Source organism: Petromyzon marinus, unplaced genomic scaffold (genome assembly GCF_048934315.1).
Source record: "Petromyzon marinus isolate PM22_M1 ecotype Great Lakes invasive population unplaced genomic scaffold, UKy_Petmar_22M1.pri1.0 PM_G_Scaffold_88, whole genome shotgun sequence".
In the NCBI taxonomy this organism is placed as follows: Eukaryota; Metazoa; Chordata; class Hyperoartia; order Petromyzontiformes; family Petromyzontidae; genus Petromyzon; species Petromyzon marinus.
In genome coordinates this window covers 224,075-233,969 of record NW_027423044.1, presented here as the reverse complement: position 1 = coordinate 233,969, position 9,895 = coordinate 224,075, and the positions used below count along the sequence as shown (strand labels likewise).

The window sequence follows — 9,895 nt, the reverse complement described above, 5'->3', positions numbered from 1 at the left end:
ACAACCATAAGATAACAACAGATTCTCCTGCGGAGGGAGTTGGTAGTAGGAACGTTGGGCTGCTCGGTCAATGGCCAGGGTCAACGGCGGCACCACCACGTGGTGTATTCCGTAAATATGCTCGACTGTGAGGGCGGGCATGAGCCGGCGTGAGTAGGTTACACGTTGAGTTTTATAAGGGCACCACGGGGTGACCAGCCCCTCCCCACCCAGCCCCACCCATCCCCACTCAGCCCCACCCTCCCCTCCCCACCCTCCCCTCCCCACCCAGCCCCTCCCCACCCTCCCCTCTCCACCCAGCCCCACCCCTCCCATTGGTGGATGCACGACGGACGGACCTAACAATAATCCCGTGGGCTGGTGGTGTAATAACCAGGAGGTTCCTACCAGTATTAACTTTATAACCAAGTGTAAGCCCAGAGTCTCGATGTATTTTATTTCAGTGAGCCCTGGGTCAGCACTCATGAAACATCACGAAAGCACAGCAAGTACAAAGCAATTTTAAAAGCAGTTGCAGTAACAGCTAAGAATATATTAGAATACATTTCACAACATTTTACAATTAACATTGCCGAAAGGGTCTAACTAAAATCTGAAAACTCACACTATCTATGCAACAAAACTGAAAAGCGCTCAAATTTATAACATCCAATTATGGAATTAATAGCTTATTAAAAACCAATAAAATCCTAAGGTTGGGGGTTGACTCAGCCTATGAGCCCTCAAGGGCCAATACAATTAGTACCACTAAGTAGGGAAGTAAACAGTGGTTGTCCTATGGGTCGACTCACACCCATCATTGAAATGTGACATTTCTAAGACTGGTTAAGGGCCGTAAAAACACAACACCATTGCACATTTGAGCAGGAAATCAACTTTGACTTGACAATTATAAAAACTGAGTGGGCCAGGATCATGTTTAGATGTTATACAAATGTGATATAATTCCACGTGTGGAGGAGCGTTGTGAGTGAAGGATTAGCCAACAATTTGTATTTAAGTTTAGGAACCTGGCATATGAATGTTTCAAATGCTGGTCTCATGTAAAACCCCTGCCAAACACGCACATCTGCACCTCACAAATGGTGGAGTCCTCCGGCTCGATTCCTCTGTAGGGTTTTTTTTTCCTCTGCCAGTTTTCTCCCATTACTCTGCACCTCGTTAGGCTCAAGTGAAGCCTCAATCCGGTACGAACTCAGTCAGAACATGGCATGGCCAATATGAACCCTGATGACGATCGCCGCTTGTGCTGCGATTGAAACATCGTAGGTTTTATTTTTATTCATTTCCTTTTATTATTATTATTTCTATTTTACGTGACTTAACCAAGAAATCCGTTGTTAATCCGCCATGGGCGTTGTGAACTTCCAACGTTGCTTTTTCTCTCTGTAAATAAACACCCCAGGGCTCATGTCTGACACGACCATTACTGACGCCCTCTAGGGCCTCTGTTGTAACTGCATGATTGAGTCCAGGGCTTGCCACGAGGTGGCGAGAGCTACCTCTTGTTGTCGAGCTTGTTGCAGCACCGTCGCCATTTCCCCAAACTGCATGGTCAAGCGGATATTGTAGCCTTCGTGACGTGACATGATGGAGGAGCGGATAGCATCGCACACCTGAGACACCTACAGTGGGGGGAGGGGGGGGGGCGAAAGGGCAATTTTACAAGCAATAATGGAGGGAAATGTTTTCAATTCCTCATATGATCGTGTTTTGATTTCATGGAACTGAACACATTTAAAGGAACATTTTGCATCGGTTTGAAACATTCAGGCTGGCCTGCCTCCAATCCACCCTGCTGTGTTGTGAGGAACTCACATGTTCTTGAAAGATCTGGACAAAGTCACACCAGTGACTTCCTCAATGAGGCTAGACTGTGTGTTAGCTGGGTCACATAGCCCACATGCCCAGCCACCGCATGCCCAATCAGTTTCTGTCTAGCCAGATAGAAGGGACTGCATGGTCATGGTACAAGCTACAGAACACAGGGGCTGCTGTGGTACAGGAGAATATAAAGCTGATTGGACTTGCCAAGGATTGGTACCAGCGTTGTCAAGATCGGCCTCTGTGGAGGAGGCTCATGAAGGATGCTACTGGGCAGTTGGAGGCAGTCGCTCTGCAAGCATCAACGTAGGGTGGAGGAGCGACGCTCAAGAGTGGAGCAGTGGGCGGCTAAAACACACAAGTTGGCACAGTGTGGCTCACAGGCCGTGCATCTGCCATTTACCTCTGTCAGTTAACCCACAATGATCTGGGCCTGTCCAATGACCTCTTGCCTTCGAAACGGGCACCATGGATTCAAAGGCGCAAGCTATTTGGTGACATTACCACCAGTTAGTGGCGGAGCGGTGAATGGCGGCTGTTGTTGTTTTTTCTTCCGATTTTTTATTTGATAATTTCTGTACTTTCTTTGTTGCTTACTCTTTTGTCAACCTTGGACTCGGGGGATCGATTTTGAATAATGAGACTATCCTGGTCCCTTGAGTTCTCACCTCGTTAAACATTTATTTGAACTAAACTTGAGGGAAACACACATTGTCACGGTAAGTAAATGCGCAACCGGTGGGCTGTAAGTCAAATGCTCTTGGAGTGTCCCACTGAGTGTTTTTTTTGTTGTTAAATAGCTGGAGATAAGAGATAAAGCGAGATTGCAGCCAAGCTCCCCCAAGACAGAGATAACGTGCGTGATGTCACGTGGCCTAATAGCCGTGAGGAATCCTGCCGTATGGTGAAAGAGTTGTGTCTAGCTCAGACGTGGGCAAAGTACGGCCCCCGGGCCTTCTACAGCCCGTTGGGCTTTATAATCCGGCCCGCCGAACTTGTCCAAATATTATTATTATTGTTAAATTAAATTTTACCTTTATCCTGTAATGCCCCCATTTCCCCATTAGATGGCGCACTTTGACCGCGAGTTACGACACGTTTTGTATTTCATATTCTAAGCTCTTTCGGTAAAGTCACGTTGAAGGGAAACAATAAAATATATTTAAAAATAAATTAATTAATGCAAACCGACGCACCTGATCACGACCGTTTGTGTTATGGTCGAAACGTCGTGAGAATTTTTATTGTTTTATATATATTATTATTTTATTGTTTCCCTTCAACGTGACTACCGAAAGAGCTAAGAATATGAATCACTGCAGTCACGAAAGCTTTAAATCAAAATTTATGTTTTTGTACCGTTTATGTTCGTGCAACTTGTTAAATTGCCTTGCAAATGAATGCTTTGCTACCTGTTAAAGGCCAGATCCTTTCACGTAATGATTTTTAACACGTCATTTATATTTAGTTCACACAAACACTCCATCCATCTGTTCCTGGCCCGGCCCCTCTGTCAAATTTTAGAACCCACTGTGGCACCGCGAGTCAAAAAAATTGCCCACCCCCTGGTCGAGCTGGTAAAAAAAACGAGTTTGTTGCTACGTGGGTTACATGAACGACCACTGAAGAGCGCACCTCAAGAAAGGTGACTTCTAAGATCTCAACGGAAGTTGCTTACCCAAATGTACAAAAGGGAGATCAAGTAATCAGATTTGAGTCAGTTTTTTTTTTAAGATACAGCATTTCTTTCACATGCAATCATCATTGATGATTTTTGCCAACCGTTTCCTGAAAATGGCCCTCGTTCAATTTGGTCTGAAGGCTCCCCGTCAGGTTCAGTGTTACAACTCTGAGGCTTGTTTCATAAATCCTTCGCACAGTTTCAAAGCCAGAATGAGGGCGCCTAAGGACCCAGGCGTTAAGCCCTAGAGGCTCAAGAGAGCCAGATTAAGGCGACCCTGGGTCGTAGTAACATCCTCTCACCTCGAATAATAGTGAATTCTGGAACTCGTTCAACATCTCCAAGTCCCTGGCACGTTTATCATTAATCTCCTGCACCAGTGCTTCCAGCTCGTTTGTCAGATCGTCAGAGGTGGGCCTGCCTGAGGGGCTTGAGAGCAGGGTCAAGGCCTCCTCGGCGGCTGGAGATAATTGGGTGGAAGGGCCATAATTGGTGTTGGAATCGTACCTGGTGCTGGGATTGTGACAGGTGGGAGAGAAAATGTACGAGACACAATGTGATCGTGAATTTCTGTACGGGGAGAATACGATCCAACTAGGGAGCACAATGTCCAATAGTGCAAAACTTTTGGAGATTATACTCCCTGAGAAGGTAATTATACTTCACAAAATGTATACTCCCTGGTCAAGAATACATCTTTTTACGTATTGCCTAACCGTCGTCTATTACTTTCTATGGCCCTGATGACCACGATCACCATCATAACCATCCCCATCACGTGCACCATCGTCATGAACATCATCACCATCATGATCACCATCATCACGATCACCACCACACTCACAATCACCACCACCAGCCTCACAATCACCACCATCACCACGACCCTCACGGTCACCACCCTCACGATCACCACCCTCACAATCACCATAACGATCCCCAACCATCACTGCCATCATCGTGATTACCACCAACCCCATCACGATAACCACCATCACCACCACCCTCACAATAACCACCCTCACGATCACCACCATCACTACCACCCTCACAATCACCATAACGATCTCCAACCATCACTACCATCATCATGATCACCACCAACCCCATCACGATAACCACCATCACCACCACCCTCACAATAACCACCCTCACGATCACCACCATCACTACCACCCTCACAATCACCATAACGATCTCCAACCATCACTACCATCATCATGATCACCACCAACCCCATCACGATAACCACCCTCACTACCACCCTCACGATCACCACCATTACCACAATCATTACGATCACCACCCATCACGATAACCACCCTCACTACCACCCTCACGATCACCACCATCACTACCACCCTCACAATCACCATAACGATCCCCAACCATCACCACCATTACCACAATCATTACGATCACCACCCATCACGATCACCATCCATCACTACCACCCTCACAATCGCCACCACCAACCCCATCACGATCACCACAGAGCCATCACCGGCTGTCAGAAGCGGCCTTGCTGCTGCTGCTGGCACCACGACCAAGTTCGTCACCTGACGTGTCCATGGCGAGGCTCTCCCACTGGCGTCCTTCACCCACAAAGACAAACACCGTCACCATCAAGATTCCCTCTCGATGGCGCAGCTGTCAACCCCTCATCAGTTGCCCCTACCTTACTACGAGACAATTCAGAACTTAATAAAGCATTAAAGCTTTCGTGACTGCATAAAATTACTCATTGTTTTTTTTCGGTAAAGTCACGTATGTAGAAATACAATAAAATTATATAAAAACAAAAAACAATCACGACATTCTTAGCTCTTTCGGTAAAGTCACGTTGAAGGGAAACAATAAAATATATATAAAATATATAAACAATATTGTTTCCCTTCAACGTGACTTTACCAATTGAGGTAAGAATATGAATTACTGCAGTCACGAAAGCTTTAAATCAAAACAATCACGACGTTTCGATCACAACGCAAGCGATCTTCATCAGGTGGTACGTGCAATCCAAAGGTTGAACACGAAATGTAACACTCTTCTGAAATTCGTGGTCCGCCAGGAAGTGTCTAGCTGTGTCGTTGGCCTGACTGGATGTGCTTCACATATTGTTGTTTCAGGTTTATTGAATTCTCGTCTCTCATCTTTTTGCTGTATTTAACTCCGTGAATTGTTCTTGACACCTGATGAAGATCGCTTGCGTTGTGATCGAAACGTCGTGATTGTGTTTTTTTGTTTTAATATAATTTTATTGTATTTCTACACACGTGACTTTACCGACAAAACCAATGATTAATTCAGAACTTATTGATCACCCCTCGGTGCCCCTTATACATCTCAACGTTCATACTACAAAGTCCCATCACGAATGAGAAACACAAAACATCATGCTCATCTCCCGGTGAGAAGTTGAGGAGGGATTTGCTTGACCATACTTCACCACTCTGGTCAATGTGTACTGACCATACTTCACCACCCTGGTCAATGTGTACTGACCATACTTCACCACGCTGGTCAATGTGGACTGACCATACTTCACCACGCTGGTCAATGTGTACTGACCATACTTCACCACCCTGGTCAATGTGGACTGACCATACTTCACCACGCTGGTCAATGTGTACTGACCATACTTCACCACCCTGGTCAATGTGTACTGACCATACTTCACCACGCTGGTCAATGTGACCTGACCATACTTCACCACGCTGGTCAATGTGTACTGACCATACTTCACCACCCTGGTCAATGTGTACTGACCATACTTCACCACTCTGGTCAATGTGCACTGACCATACTTCACCACCCTGGTCAATGTGACCTGACCATACTTCACCACGCTGGTCAATGTGTACTGACCATACTTCACCACGCTGGTCAATGTGGACTGACCATACTTCACCACCCTGGTCAATGTGTACTGACCATACTTCACCACCCTGGTCAATGTGTACTGACCATACTACACCACCCTGGTCAATGTGTACTGACCATACTTCACCACCCTGGTCAATGTGTCCTGACCATACTTCACCACTCTGGTCAATGTGACCTGACCATACTTCACCACGCTGGTCAATGTGTACTGACCATACTTCACCACTCTGGTCAATGTGTACTGACCATACTTCACCACCCTGGTCAATGTGACCTGACCATACTTCACCACTCTGGTCAATGTGACCTGACCATACTTCACCACGCTGGTCAATGCGGACTGACCATACTTCACCATGCTGGTCAATGTGTACTGACCATACTTCACCACCCTGGTCAATGTGTACTGACCATACTTCACCACGCTGGTCAATGTGACCTGACCATACTTCACCACGCTGGTCAATGTGTACTGACCATACTTCACCACGCTGGTCAATGTGACCTGACCATACTTCACCACCCTGGTCAATGTGTACTGACCATACTTCACCACCCTGGTCAATGTGTAATGACCATACTTCACCACGCTGGTCAATGTGTACTGACCATACTTCACCACCCTGGTCAATGTGAACTGACCATACTTCACCACCCTGGTCAATGTGTACTGACCATACTTCACCACCCTGGTCAATGTGACCTGACCATACTTCACCACGCTGGTCAATGTAACCTGACCATACTTCACCACGTTGGTCAATGTGTACTGACCATACTTCACCACACTGGTCAATGTGGACTGACCATACTTCACCACCCTGGTCAATGTGGACTGACCATACTTCACCACGCTGGTCAATGTGTACTGACCATACTTCACCACGCTGGTCAATGTGTACTGACCATACTTCACCACGCTGGTCAACGTGTACTGACCATACTTCACCACGCTGGTCAATGCGACCTGACCATACTTCACCACGCTGGTCAATGTGTACTGACCATACTTCACCACTCTGGTCAATGTGTACTGACCATACTTCACCACCCTGGTCAATGTGTACTGACCATACTTCACCACGCTGGTCAATGTGACCTGACCATACTTCACCACCCTGGTCAATGTGACCTGACCATACTTCACCACTCTGGTCAATGTGTACTGCCCATACTTCACCACTCTGGTCAATGTGTACTGACCATACTTCACCACTCTGGTCAATGCGGACTGACCATACTTCACCATGCTGGTCAATGTGTACTGACCATACTTCACCACCCTGGTCAATGTGTACTGACCATACTTCACCACGCTGGTCAATGTGACCTGACCATACTTCACCACCCTGGTCAATGTGTACTGACCATACTTCACCACTCTGGTCAATGTGTACTGACCATACTTCACCACCCTGGTCAATGTGTACTGACCATACTTCACCACGCTGGTCAATGTGTACTGACCATACTTCACCACGCTGGTCAATGTGTACTGACCATACTTCACCACGCTGGTCAATGTGACCTGACCATACTTTACCACGCTGGTCAATGTGTACTGACCATACTTCACCACGCTGGTCAATGTGACCTGACCATACTTCACCACGCTGGTCAATGTGTACTGACCATACTTCACCACGCTGGTCAATGTGACCTGACCATACTTCACCACGCTGGTCAATGTGTACTGACCATACTTCACCACCCTGGTCAATGTGTACTGACCATACTTCACCACTCTGGTCAATGTGCACTGACCATACTTCACCACGCTGGTCAATGTGACCTGACCATACTTCACCACGCTGGTCAATGTGTACTGACCATACTTCACCACTCTGGTCAATGTGTACTGACCATACTTCACCACGCTGGTCAATGTGGACTGACCATACTTCACCACCCTGGTCAATGTGTACTGACCATACTTCACCACCCTGGTCAATGTGTACTGACCATACTTCACCACCCTGGTCAATGTGTACTGACCATACTTCACCACCCTGGTCAATGTGACCTGACCATACTTCACCACTCTGGTCAATGTGACCTGACCATACTTCACCACGCTGGTCAATGTGTACTGACCATACTTCACCACTCTGGTCAATGTGTACTGACCATACTTCACCACCCTGGTCAATGTGTACTGACCATACTTCACCACCCTGGTCAATGTGTACTGACCATACTTCACCACGCTGGTCAATGTGACCTGACCATACTTCACCACGCTGGTCAATGTGTACTGACCATACTTCACCACGCTGGTCAATGTGACCTGACCATACTTCACCACCCTGGTCAATGTGTACTGACCATACTTCACCACCCTGGTCAATGTGTAATGACCATACTTCACCACGCTGGTCAATGTGTACTGACCATACTTCACCACCCTGGTCAATGTGAACTGACCATACTTCACCACCCTGGTCAATGTGTACTGACCATACTTCACCACCCTGGTCAATGTGACCTGACCATACTTCACCACGCTGGTCAATGTAACCTGACCATACTTCACCACGTTGGTCAATGTGTACTGACCATACTTCACCACACTGGTCAATGTGGACTGACCATACTTCACCACCCTGGTCAATGTGGACTGACCATACTTCACCACGCTGGTCAATGTGTACTGACCATACTTCACCACGCTGGTCAATGTGTACTGACCATACTTCACCACGCTGGTCAACGTGTACTGACCATACTTCACCACGCTGGTCAATGCGACCTGACCATACTTCACCACGCTGGTCAATGTGTACTGACCATACTTCACCACTCTGGTCAATGTGTACTGACCATACTTCACCACCCTGGTCAATGTGTACTGACCATACTTCACCACGCTGGTCAATGTGACCTGACCATACTTCACCACCCTGGTCAATGTGACCTGACCATACTTCACCACTCTGGTCAATGTGTACTGCCCATACTTCACCACTCTGGTCAATGTGTACTGACCATACTTCACCACTCTGGTCAATGCGGACTGACCATACTTCACCATGCTGGTCAATGTGTACTGACCATACTTCACCACCCTGGTCAATGTGTACTGACCATACTTCACCACGCTGGTCAATGTGACCTGACCATACTTCACCACCCTGGTCAATGTGTACTGACCATACTTCACCACTCTGGTCAATGTGTACTGACCATACTTCACCACCCTGGTCAATGTGTACTGACCATACTTCACCACGCTGGTCAATGTGTACTGACCATACTTCACCACGCTGGTCAATGTGTACTGACCATACTTCACCACCCTGGTCAATGTGTACTGACCATACTTCACCACGCTGGTCAATGTGTACTGACCATACTTCACCACGCTGGTCAATGTGACCTGACCATACTTCACCACGCTGGTCAATGTGTACTGACCATACTTCACCACGCTGGTCAATGTGACCTGACCATACTTCACCACGCTGGTCAATGTGTACTGACCATACTTCACCACCCTGGTCAATG

At 47.0% G+C, this 9,895-nt stretch overlaps 1 long non-coding RNA gene across 1 annotated transcript; it reads right to left on the bottom strand.

Annotated features, from left to right (window-relative positions):
* Window positions 1–419: 419 nt before the first annotated feature.
* On the bottom strand, window positions 420–5,096 carry LOC142921721 (uncharacterized). Its single transcript, XR_012939628.1, has 3 exons — window positions 5,010–5,096; window positions 3,808–4,012; window positions 420–1,625 (listed from the first exon to the last, which is right to left on the bottom strand). It is a non-coding gene; the product is annotated as an uncharacterized LOC142921721 (long non-coding RNA).
* Window positions 5,097–9,895: the final 4,799 nt, after the last annotated feature.